The sequence below is a fragment of the Podarcis vaucheri genome (assembly GCF_965113315.1).
Source record: "Podarcis vaucheri genome assembly, chromosome: 12".
Lineage (NCBI taxonomy): Eukaryota > Metazoa > Chordata > Lepidosauria > Squamata > Lacertidae > Podarcis > Podarcis vaucheri.
This window is the reverse complement of record NC_138750.1, coordinates 43,351,292-43,363,441: the sequence shown is the minus strand read 5'-3', so window position 1 is coordinate 43,363,441 and position 12,150 is coordinate 43,351,292. Positions and strand designations below refer to the sequence as shown.

At 44.6% G+C, this 12,150-nt stretch overlaps 1 protein-coding gene across 1 annotated transcript in view; it reads right to left on the bottom strand.

The window, feature by feature from the left end:
• APBB1IP (amyloid beta precursor protein binding family B member 1 interacting protein) overlaps positions 1–7,593 on the bottom strand; it is a 48,761-nt gene extending 41,168 nt beyond the window's left edge. The window contains exon 1 of the mRNA XM_082193788.1: positions 7,319–7,593. The gene's annotated coding sequence lies outside the window, so the exon portion shown is untranslated. The remainder of the gene's footprint in view (positions 1–7,318) is intronic.
• Between the last annotated feature and the right edge of the window lie 4,557 nt (positions 7,594–12,150).

Here is a 12,150-nt window from a genome sequence, read left to right as displayed (position 1 = left end):
AGACGCACCTAGTTTTTGGAGGAGGAAAACAAGAAAAAAAATATTCTGAATCTCAGAAGCCAGAAGAGCAAGAGGGATTGCTGCGCAGTGAAAGCAGCAATCCCTCTTGCTGTTCTGGCTTCTGAGATAGCTGCGCAGCCTGCATTCGCTCCATAAGACGCACACACATTTCCCCTTACTTTTAAATGCATACAATAAAACACACAATAATGCAAAAGCAACATCAAACCAGTTTGCAGTTCTGAAGCCTGATGAGGCTTTGTGCAAGACAGAGACAGAGAGTCTTCCCCTAATACCAGATTTTCTTGTTCAAAATGCATCAAGACATTAGAAGCCCCATGGTTTATTATTCTAGTTATTAGTGTGTTGACCTAAAAGGGATGGCTCAAGCTCACATGCCCACTGAGCTATGAAGTTCACTGGGTGGCCTCGGGCTAATCTCTATCTGTCAGACCAGCAGACCTCACAATATTGTTGTGAAATAAAATGTCGGGGGTGGGGAGGCTCTTTACATGACCCTGAGCTCTTTGGGGAGGAAGAGTGGACTAAAAACACAATGAACAAATAAACAAACAAACAAATACTGCTTGACACAACATACTTTCCTGCACGCAGACATGCACAGGACTGCAGTGTAAGAAAGACAGCATTTAACACTGTAAACCTTGTCAAGTTTAATAAGAAAGGAGTGCACTGAATATACTTCAGTTCTACTTTCAACAAAGTAAAGGTAAAGGTAAAGGTACCCCTGCCCGAACGGGCCAGTCTTGACAGACTCTGGGGTTTGTGCGCCCATCTCACTCAAGAGGCCGGGGGCCAGCGCTGTCCGGAGACACTTCCGGGTCACGTGGCCAGCGTGACAAAGCTGCATCTGGCGAGCCAGCGCAGCACACGGAACGCCGTTTACCTTCCTGCTGGTAAGCAGTACCTATTTATCTACTTGCACCCGGGGGTGCTTTCGAACTGCTAGGTTGGCAGGCGCTGGGACCGAGCAGCGGGAGCGCACCCCGCCGCGGGGATTCGAACTGCCGACCTTTCGATCGGCAAGCCCTAGGCGCTGAGGCTTTTACCCACAGCGCCACCCGCGTTCAACAAAGTAGTGAGTCTGAATTACCCCAAAGGCGCACTCTTCCATTGTTTTTCGAGACAGATGAATGCCAACACACAAAAATTAAGTTAGGTTCACGTATCTTAAGTCCTAAAAAATCCCCCACCTCATTCCTTTTTCTAAAGGTGAAAAGGGTGTGGGGTTATTTAAACTGGTTCCTCTGTCCCAATTCTAATAAGGAAGGAGGAACTGAAAAACACACAATTCTCCAGAAAAGTAAAATAAGGAAGGCATCCTCATACAAGCACCAGGTAGGCAATTATTTACCATATTTTTTGCTCTATAAGACTCACTTTTTCCCTCCTAAAAAGTAAGGGGAAATGTGTGTGCATCTTATGGAGCAAATGCAGGCTGCGCAGCTATCCCAGAAGCCACAACAGCAAGAGGGATTGCTGCTTTTGCTGCGCAGCGATCCCTCTTGCTGTTCTGGCTTCTGGGATTCAGAATATTTTTTTTCTTGTTTTCCTCCTCCAAAAACTTGGTGTGTCTTATAGAGCGAAAAATACGGTAATTCTATTTTGAACATCAATTTTCACCTCAGTATGAAAAGCAGCAACAACATTTATCTGGAATGCATAGAATACTGATCCTGGGCAATAATATTAACTGACTCAAGCTTCCTGCACTTCTGGTCCAAGGCTATAGTACACCGTCAGGACTAGAACTAGAGGGGAAATTTGCGGGAAGAGAGAAGCAGGCATCTCTAGTCTGAGACAGTTCTTAGGAGCCATAAATGTAAGCATAGACTGAAGAATGTGCACATTACATCTAGCCTGCAAAATGGAAGCTAGCTGTTTTGGACAAACTTCAGTATATCTTCCCAGCAAGTGTGGTGAAACTTCTGCCTATTTGTCCTTAGTGTACTTTGTCTGTAACACGTTCTCAGTGCCTGATGGCTGCTCAGCTCTGAAAGCCTCCGGATGCAAGTGCAGTTTTTGAGAAAAATACAGAATCCAGCTTCTTTCTTTTCTGCTCCAGGATAATGTTCAACGCCGACAAAGCAGGAAATAAGCAATCAAGGTTTTGCAATCTCTTTACTCAATTGCACTGAGGCCACAAGTGTGCTTATGCTTTTCCATTCTAAATCCAATACAATCCATGCCTCATGGAAAAGGAGTAGGAACATATTTTTCTTTGGAGTCAGCAATATTATAGAAAAATACCAAGATGCTAAAAGCCCGGTTCTGCAAATTTCATAGAATCATAGAGTTGGAAGAGACCACAAGGGCCATCGAGTCCAACCCCCTGCCAAGCAGGAAACACCATCAGAGCACTCCTGACATATGATTGTCAAGCCTCTGCTTAAAGACCTCCAAAGTAGGAGACTCCACCACACTCCTTGGCAGCAAATTCCACTGTCGAACAGCTCTTACTGTCAGGAAGTTCTTCCTAATGTTTAGGTGGAATCTTCTTTCTTGTAGTTTGAATCCATTGCTCCGTGTCCGCTTCTCTGGAGCAGCAGAAAACAACCTTTCTCCCTCCTCTATGTGACATCCTTTTATATATTTGAACATGGCTATCATATCACCCCTTAACCTCCTCTTCTCCAGGCTAAACATGCCCAGCTCCCTTAGCCGTTCCTCATAAGGCATCGTTTCCAGGCCTTTGACCATTTTGGTTGCCCTCCTCTGGACACGTTCCAGTTTGTCAGTGTCCTTCTTAAATTGTGGTGCCCAGAACTGGACACAGTACTCCAGGTGAGGTCTGACCAGAGCAGAATACAGTGGCACTATTACTTCCCTTGATCTAGATGCTATACTCCTTTTGATGCAGCCCAGAATTGCATTGGCTTTTTTAGCTGCCGCGTCACACTGTTGGCTCATGTCAAGTTTGTGGTCAACCAAGACTTCCAGATCCTTTTCACATGTACTGCTCTCAAGCCAGGTGTCACCCATCTTGTATTTGTGCCTCTCATTTTTTTTGCCCAAGTGCAATACTTTACATTTCTCCCTGTTAAAGTTCATCTTGTTTGTTTTGGCCCAGTTCTCTAATCTGTCAAGGTCGTTTTGAAGTGTGATCCTGTCCTCTGGGGTGTTAGCCACCCCTCCACTTTTGTGTCTCTCTCACACACAGTACATGACTGGTGAACTGAACTGAGTCCAGCTTCGTGGGTCAGCGACAGGCCACATGCTTTGCTTGAGAAGGTCTTAAATTCAATCCCTGGCACCTCCACTTTTTTAACAGAAGGAGGTGGACAATGTATGCTAGATGGACAGTCTTTCTATATGCCTATGACTTTTAGATACCAGTCCAGGAAACCTCTATGCAGATGTGCCCCATAGCTGAATGGTTTTTCCAGGTCTTCAATACAGGTAGTTCCAATTGTGTACTTTCGCAAAAGGGGGGGGGGGACATTGTTTGTTCCCTAGATGCTCTGCTTGAACTTCAATTGGCTTAACTGGTTGTTATTACAATATACATATGATCTGTGAACAGTCATACACATGAGGTAGTTGTGTGTGTGTTTGTGTGTGATGTTTATATGTGTGTAGCATGTGTTTTGTAAACCATCAAGAGGTATTATTACAATCAAGCAGCATATACATTTTCTTAGATAGACAGATAGCTACATAAATAATGGGAACAGGGTAGAGAAGAAGTAGTTGTTCTCTTGAATACAGTGTTTCTGTGGTGATCTGAAATAAGAGAATAACTCTTATGCTCTCATAGGAAAAGGGGCAGTCCCTTTTTTATTTTTATGTCCAAATACATACATAAGTATATAAACCACATGCAGCGGCGTAGCGTGAGTTGTCAGCACCCGGGGCAACGCAAGTAATTTGCGCCCCCTAACCCGGGGCAAGGCACGTAATTTGCGCCCCCCCTAACCCCTAACATGCGAGTTGCCGCTGGCGCTGCTGCCCAAACGACGCCGCTTGCCCGGAGGAGGAGGGGGGCAGAGAGGCGAGGAAAATGCAACGGCCCAGCAGCTGCAGCAGCAGCGGCGGAGGCGGGGCTGTGAGGAGGGGCTGCCTGGCGCGTCCTCCACGGCGAGCGCTGAGAGCCGCTGCCTGCCGGGCGCCTTCAGCCGGGCGCCGCGAGACATGCGGCTCTGCTACAGCCTGCGCCCGAGGCTCTTCGGCGACTCCGGAGGCAGCGAGCGCCCCCCCCCAGATGTTGCGCCCAGTGCGGCCTGCCCCCCTTGCACCCCCATGCTACGCCACTGACCACATGTCTGAAATAGTACAGGAGAGCAATCCTGTAGCCATTTGACTCTTCCAGTGACCTCAAATATTCTCTGCAGTGAGGAAGGAAATGGTAAAAGCCTCCCCACTGTCTCTTTGCTCACAAATCCTGTCTTAAGGGTGTATTTGTGCATGAATAGGGTGAGTCTGTGACCTGGATTTAGGAACTATTTAGCATCTCAAAAGGAATGGCCAGGCTGCCCAGGTAAAGCAATCAAGTGACCACTACAGTGGTACCTCAGGTTACAGACGCTTCAGGTTATGAGATTTCGGGTTGTGCACCGCGCTGAAACTGGAAATACCGAAACGGGTTACTTCCGGGTTTCAGTGCTCACGCATGCACAGAAGCACTAAATTGCACTTTGCGCACAAACACCAAATTGCGACCTGCACGTGCGCAAATGCAACAGGTTGCGAACGCTGCAGGTTGCGAACGTGCCTCCCGCATGGATCACATTCGCAACCTGAGGTTCCATCTTGCCAGACAGCATTTCTGTTGTAGACCGCCCCCGTGATGTATTTCTGCTGTAGCCTGCCTCCTGTGATGTAGGTATGATGTTTTGGGGGGTGGTCTTGAGCTAGAGGGTGGGCAATTTCAAAAGTCGATATAAGGACTTGCACACCATTGTTCTGGGTCCCTCCTGCCTCCTGTGTGTGGTTGTGAGCACCCTGTTGCAACAGTTAATAAAGATCAGGGTTGCTAATTGCCTTGCTTCTCAAGATTCTCAGGATGGCCTCCTTCCGATAGGCACTCTATATGGGCACATCGATACCCCATAAGGTAAAATGAGCAGTATTTTTCTTATAACACTTTATAATAAGAAAACTCTGCTTGTTCTTTTTTACACAGCTTTTTTAAAAAATAAACTTTAGGTGTGGTAAGTCAACACTGTGGTTCTTCCCCCTGTGTTGCAAGAAGGTATGCTATTCCGGCCTCTACCAGCGATTGCAAGTTTCTGTGGCAGGAAGTTTTGCAGAGCTGGCAAAACCACTGTAGAGAACTGAGAATGCTGAGGGGGGGGGGGTTAGAGAAACGAGCATACAAAATCTTTACAAACCAGCCACAGAAGAGAGGTTGTTATGAGGAAACTGAGCCGCCTTTTCAACCCTTCTCCACCTATATACCCAAACAACTTTCAAATTAGATTCTTAAGCAGAACTCAATTTTTAAAATCGGAGACGCTTAGCGATGCTGATTGAAATCCAATTATCAGAGTTTGCAGGAGGCGGGGGGGGGGGGTAGGAAAAAGGAGGGGTAAAGAAAAACTGTTTCATGTACACTTGAGGAAAAACACTCAAGACATGTCCTGAAATCTATTTGTTTAAAATATGTTATACAGCCTGTGCCAAGCCTCAAAAGGTGACCTGCAATGCCCAGTAAGGCCCTTCCAAATCAATGAAAATCCACCCGACCACACAATGCCATAAAAGAAAATAGCAGCCGCATACTGTTACTGATATTATTTATATTCTCTGGACACAGTACCTATAAGACAGAGATAAAAAGTAATTTCTATCCTACAATAAATTTTCTTTAGTGGACCTAGAGAAAGGAGCGGACTTTTTAAAGACTGTCCTTGCTTTTGGTGTGTATTTTTCATATATACGGTATTCATTTTTTTAAAAAAATAGCATGATGGTTGTTGAGTGAATGGTCTAGAATGATCCTGGAAAATGCTCGTTTTCATCTCTAGCCAAGGATGAGGGAGAGAAAATCACCCTCGGAGCATTACATTGTATATGAACCCCTGTTCCCCAAAAAGAAAGGTGGAAACCCACAGGGTGCTGGAGACAGCCACGAACTCTTTCTGACTTTTAATTTCCTGCTCCTCCTCATTCAAATCCTTTTTTTCTGGCGAAGGAAGAGCCTCTCTGCCTATTAGGTCCAGCTGCCATTCGGGCCATGGTTTCCAACGGGGTGTGTGTGTTTGATTTTTAAGGGGGAAATTTTGAGAATGAGTTATTAACCGTTAATGGCCTTTTAGGCTTTCTCCACGTGAATTGGAGTTCCCCTTTTGAATAATAAGAATTACATGTCACAGTAAAGGTAAAGGTAAAGGGACCCCTGACCAATAGGTCCAGTCGCGGACAACTCTGGAGTTGCAGTGCTCATCTCGCTTAATTGGCAGAGGGAGCCAACATACAGCTTCCAGGTCATATGGCCAGCATGACTAAGCTGCTTCTGGCGAACCAGAGAAACGCCGTTTACCTTCCCACCGGAGCGGTACCTATTTATCTACTTGCACCTTGACATGCTTTCAAACTGCTAGGTTGGCAGGAGCAGGGACCGAGCAACGGGAACTCACCCCGTCACAGGGATTCGAACCACCAACCTTCTGATCAGCAAGTCCTAGGTTCTGTGGTTTAACCCACAGCACCACCCGTGTCCCCATGTCACAGTAGTAGTAGTAATAATAATAATAATAATAATTTGTTTGTTTGTTTGTACATACATACATACATACATACATACCCTGCCCATCTGGCTGGGTTTCCCCAGCCATTCTGGGTGGCTTCCAACAAAATATTTAAAATACAATACAGTGGTACCTCGGGTTAAGTACTTAATTCGTCCTGGAGGTCCATTCTTAATCTGAAACTGTTCTTAACCTGAAGCACCACTTTAACTACTGGTGCCTCCAGCTGCCGTGTGCAATTTCTGTTCTCATCCTGAAGCAAATTCTTAACCCGAGGTACTATTTCTGGGTTAGTAGAGTCTGTAACCTGAAGCGTCCGTAACCCAAGGTACCACTGTACAATAAAACGGGGGTGGGGGGAGAGTCAAGATTTTAGAGGTGCTTAGGTGGGGCATGGCCAAAAAAGGGTTGGGAACCATTGCTTTAGGGACAAGTCTTCTCATCTTCGCCCTTGACCCCACGACTAATAAAATTTAGGTCCCCCTCCTAATAAGGGGCTTACCCCCCCCCAAACCCAATCCACCCCGCTCTGCTGCGATAGGAGGAAGGGGAAATGCAGTTCCAGTCTATGCGCCCCACAGAAGCCCAGCAAGACCCCCGAGGCTTACCTTGGCGGCTGGCCTTGGCCTGCCCGGGTCCAGGCGAGGCGAGAGGGGTCAAGGAAGCGCGCGCAGGGACTACACGGGTGGCTCACGCAGGCAAGGCAAGCAGGCAACCCGTGGGGCGAGCCCGCCTCTTCTCAGCTCCCGCGAGCTCCTCTCCGGCGAAGGAAGTGGCTCCGGGGCGGCCAAGTGGGCGCTGCTGGGCCTCTCACAAGCACGAGGCTGAGAGGAAGGGCTGGGCTCCGAGGTGAAGGGAAATTTCCCCGGGCGTAACTGGTCGAACGAAAGGAGGGGAAGGGAGCCCTCTCTAAATTTAAAGAAGAAGGGAGGGAAGGAGGAACCTTCTCAGGAAGCAAGCAGCAGTCACCCTTAAAAACAAAAACCGCTACTGTTAAGACTCAACGGTGTTTTATTCTTGCTCGCTTCCTGGATGTCAGACGTTCAAAAGGGCTCACGGGTGCATGTGGATTGTGAGGGCGAAGCGCTCTTCTCAACCACCATGCATTCCTCCTGGGTGAAAAGTAACCTTCGCCCAAATAACTCCATGCCTGGCTGCTTGTAACTTTGGCCCAATTCTGTTTTCTCTCTCCCTGTTTTGTTTGAATTCTACCTGCCCTCCTCATGAATGGATTGCTGAAAGAGGCAAGCATAGTGGGTGGGGGTCTGGAAGATGTCTTAAGCATCATTTTAGCTGTTTTGAGATGTTTGCACAGGATCTAGTCACACAACCCATTTTTAGCATAAACCCAGTATTTAGGTTTAACTACTATCCTGGACCCCCCCAAAATTAAACATCTGAGTGGGAATATAGATATATATTCCAGTGCACATTGACATAAGTTCATTCAAGTGAACTTACTAACACTACAGCCAGCTCCACTGCAAGACTAAACATTCCATTAATTTTTATAAGGCAACCGGTCAATTTACAATCTATAGTTGAGGGAGAAGAACCAGCAACCATATATTGGGGTGGGGTGATGTGCAGGCAGGGGAGTTAGTTGTTCTTACATCACCTGCTCTGTTAGAATAAGTGATGCAAATACCCAGTTTCCATCTGCAAAATGCTGGAGGGAATGTTACTTTCCACTCGCAATGCATCATACGTCTCTAATCTTCCATCTCCATATCTCTCCCTCTATCACAGGCTTCCTCAACCTCGGCCCTCCAGATGTTTTGGGACTACAATTCCCATCATTCTGAACCACTGGTCCTGCTAGCTAGGGATCATGGGAGTTGTATCATATACAGTCATGCACACACCTCTGCCTGTCCGAAGGATAAGCAGCATTTGACCTATGGGGAGAACTACCCCAGTTTCTTTTTATTTTTTAGCATTTTTAATATCTCAGATGTGTTCCAGTAACATAAACATAAATCTGGAGGGATTTTTTGTTCACTAAAGGGGATTCCCCATGCATGTGGATGTGGGAAACTTACAAACTCTTACATTTCAAAGTGGGTGTTGTTTCTTACACATGTAGTGTATTAGGATGCAACTGTGAGGTGACCCCGGCCATGGATTATTTGTGAACACAAGCATGGGCTGATAGTGGTCCACTTTAAATGTCATGCCACCCTCTGCACAGATAAGTTTCCTTTTACATTCAGCTCTGCTTTTTAATCCAGTGAAGCAGGCAATAGCAGATTTATAAAAAGAGAAGTGCTGGGCTGAGCTTAAGCTTGCCTGGAAACTGCGTTTTCTAACATGGAAGTATTGAAAAAATTCCAGATGAAAACAATGAGTTGGAGTTACACAGTGGGAAGGGGAAATAGACCCTAAGCATATTCAAAGGAACTTCCTCTTAACATCACATGGCTCAAATTAAACTCTGCCAACTGGCTTTCATTCATCCAACCTTACCACAAAAACTTTCGGGGGGCTTGCCTCTGGAAATTAAGGTATGCAGAACACTTCCTACAGTGCTTCCAGACAGAGGTTTATTGTGGAATTGGTACTGCTCATGCACCTAAATATTTCACACTGTCCGCATGATGTTATACCTATACTTTTTGTTACTGTACACTTAAAGCAGATTTCCTCTTACCATGGAAAATCCATTAACTAAAAATAACTTGTTATACATTCATAGTCACTGCAGCTGTGGAAGCTCATTGGCACATTTTTTGGTGTGTGTGTGTTTGTGTGTAATCATATGTGTGATGATGTTTCGGTGAGTGGTCCCTATCATTGCACTCCTACTTTCGCTTGCTCCCCACTCCCCTAGCACAACCTAGCCATTTTGTTTCCAGCTGCTCAAACAATGCAAGTGTTTCTATTTGCACAGATTGCTACATGCTGAAGGTCCATTTTTCAACAGCCCAGTTCAGAGGAATTATGCAGCAAGGGTAAGGATAGCGTAGCAGACACCAGAGTAGGCATGCCTAGACACACAATATCAACTCACCCTCAACTCACTGATAGTTAGAAAGACAAAGGCCAGAGTGGAGGGTTGAGTTATATGAGCTAGAAGCTGGAAGCAAGAAGTAGGCTGGGAAACCAGGAGTCAGAGCCATGCCTGATTTCTACTTGAATCCAAGGTTGTAGCTATGGGAGAAGCAAGATCATCTTGGGGTGTTAATGCTGTGAACTCCTCCATCATAGGCTCCGGTTGTATATCTGTGTAAATAAACCATTTATCATAAGGACACTACAGTCTCTGCTGTACCTCATTCCGGGTAAGCAACTGTAACCCCTGGAATTTTGCACCGCTCGGAGCTTGGAGTGGCGGGAAACAATATCATCGTATGAGGTTAGGGGGGAGAGAATTGGGGAGAGAAAAAAGTGGGTAATGATATTTCATTCTTTTGTTTAGTGTATGTGCAGAGGTTTTGCTTCAACTTCATGAGGATAGGTTCTTTATTTGTCTGTTTGTTTTTGACATCAATGTCTCACACCAAATGTAACCGACCTGTAGAAAGGACTCTTGGAATTGAAATCAGAGACATTGTATGTACCCTTGCTATTCATGAAATTATTTCAATAAAAACATTTAAAAAAACACCAGTAGCATCAGATGACTTATTTTTTTTCAAATCAGATCAAAGTGGGTTTGAGGGAAGATGCACCACAAGGCAGTATTTCACAGGAGAGATGTGATTTGTGCCTAGCATCACATGTGCAGCGGTAGGAGCACAATGGATGCAGGGAAAATGGGAGTTTTGTATACAGCCTGCTTTCAAACTGTGATGCAAATGGAAAGCACCAATAAAGGAACACCACCTGCAAAAGTGGAACAAAGTCACAATGGCTGTTAGCAAATTACTTAACTCGGATTAATTGGATTGAACAAACAAATAAATGTTAATATATCTTCTGGGGGTGTTATAAAAAAGGCACATGGGGAAGTAAAGCTGAGAGATATACCACTGGGACAAACTTATTCAAAATGCTTTATTGCCCTCTTTTAGAAAAATAGTCCCCTTGCCAGTTTACTATTATTTCTCTTTCCAGAGGCCAAACCAAACAATCTCCCAGCTGAACTATCTGATTAGAAAAATATATCTAGAAGAGAAGGAGAATAACTGCTTTTTGGCTTATTCCCAAAAGCATCTGGAGTATTTGCAGTGAATGATATGCAATTATTGCCAGGACTTTCTAGCCTGCATATAAATTATATAAAGAAAAAGCTTTTGATTGCTTAAAGTCAATCACTGAAATTCTAATCTGTTTTTAGCGTGACCAAAATAATGTCCTGGAGTCTCATGCTAGGATGGAAACCACACTAAAACAATAAACCCTGAACCATAAATACCACACAGCTTGGAGCAAAGATAAATGTAAACTGTTTACAGAGGGTCTTTGAGAGCCCATCAGATTATGGAGCATGTCTCCTTGCAGTGGAAGCCTTTAAATTCTTGCAGATTTTTTCATTAGCAACCAAAGAAGCGGAATCTCTCACAGAGCACAGAATGACAAACGGGGAAAAGGTATTTTTCTTTATGATGTTTTGGTCCAATAAAGGATATCACTTTACCTGGTGCATGTTTTTTTTTTTAAATGTCTGACAGTCATTTGAAAGAAGATAATATGAAACATCTTGGATGCAATCACATTTACATGAATTTACATAGGTCATCTAAGTATTATCCAGTGAATGCAATTTGAATGAGACTTGGAAGCCCCAGATCAAGCCAATTCAGCACTGGGATCTGAACCACTGAATAAGTTCAAAGCTAGATTTAACCTGGCTGCAATCTGCCAAGCAAACTCCATTCAGCACCATGGAACTTGCATCTGGGTACATAGGCACAGCATTGTGTTGTAACATTTGGATGCACCCGGGGCTGCTAACTGCTACCCCTTTTCATTTTTCTTTTGTCCTTACTGCCTTACCGTCCCCCACTCCCTGCCCTAGTCTGTCACCACGGCCATCTAAAATACATGTTGCATGTGTCAATGATACAGGGTTTGAGATTAAAAAAAAATGTCACCCCTTGACGGGATTAGCACAGAAACAGGGAATCTTGATCTCAAAGCTTTATAGACAAGATTCCAAAAGGTTCAGTGCAATAAAACCGCTCAACAAAATATTTATCTAACAATTAAAATCCTGTTGTATAACATTCATTAATTCACATTGTGTGTTGCAGAAACCTGGCTGCTGTCTCCATCTTTTTAAAAAATATTTTTTATTTGATTTTACATGTAAAAAGTTATCACATTACCAAATATATAACCATATGTAGAGTTTTCTCTGAATCCCCTGACTTCCCACCATCCCCTCCATGGGTCCCATTGTCAGCATTTTCAGCTGCATATTATTACCTAATCCATATTTTATATCTTTCCACGCTATCCATTGTATTTGTTACATTACAAGTGATGTTAAAATCCT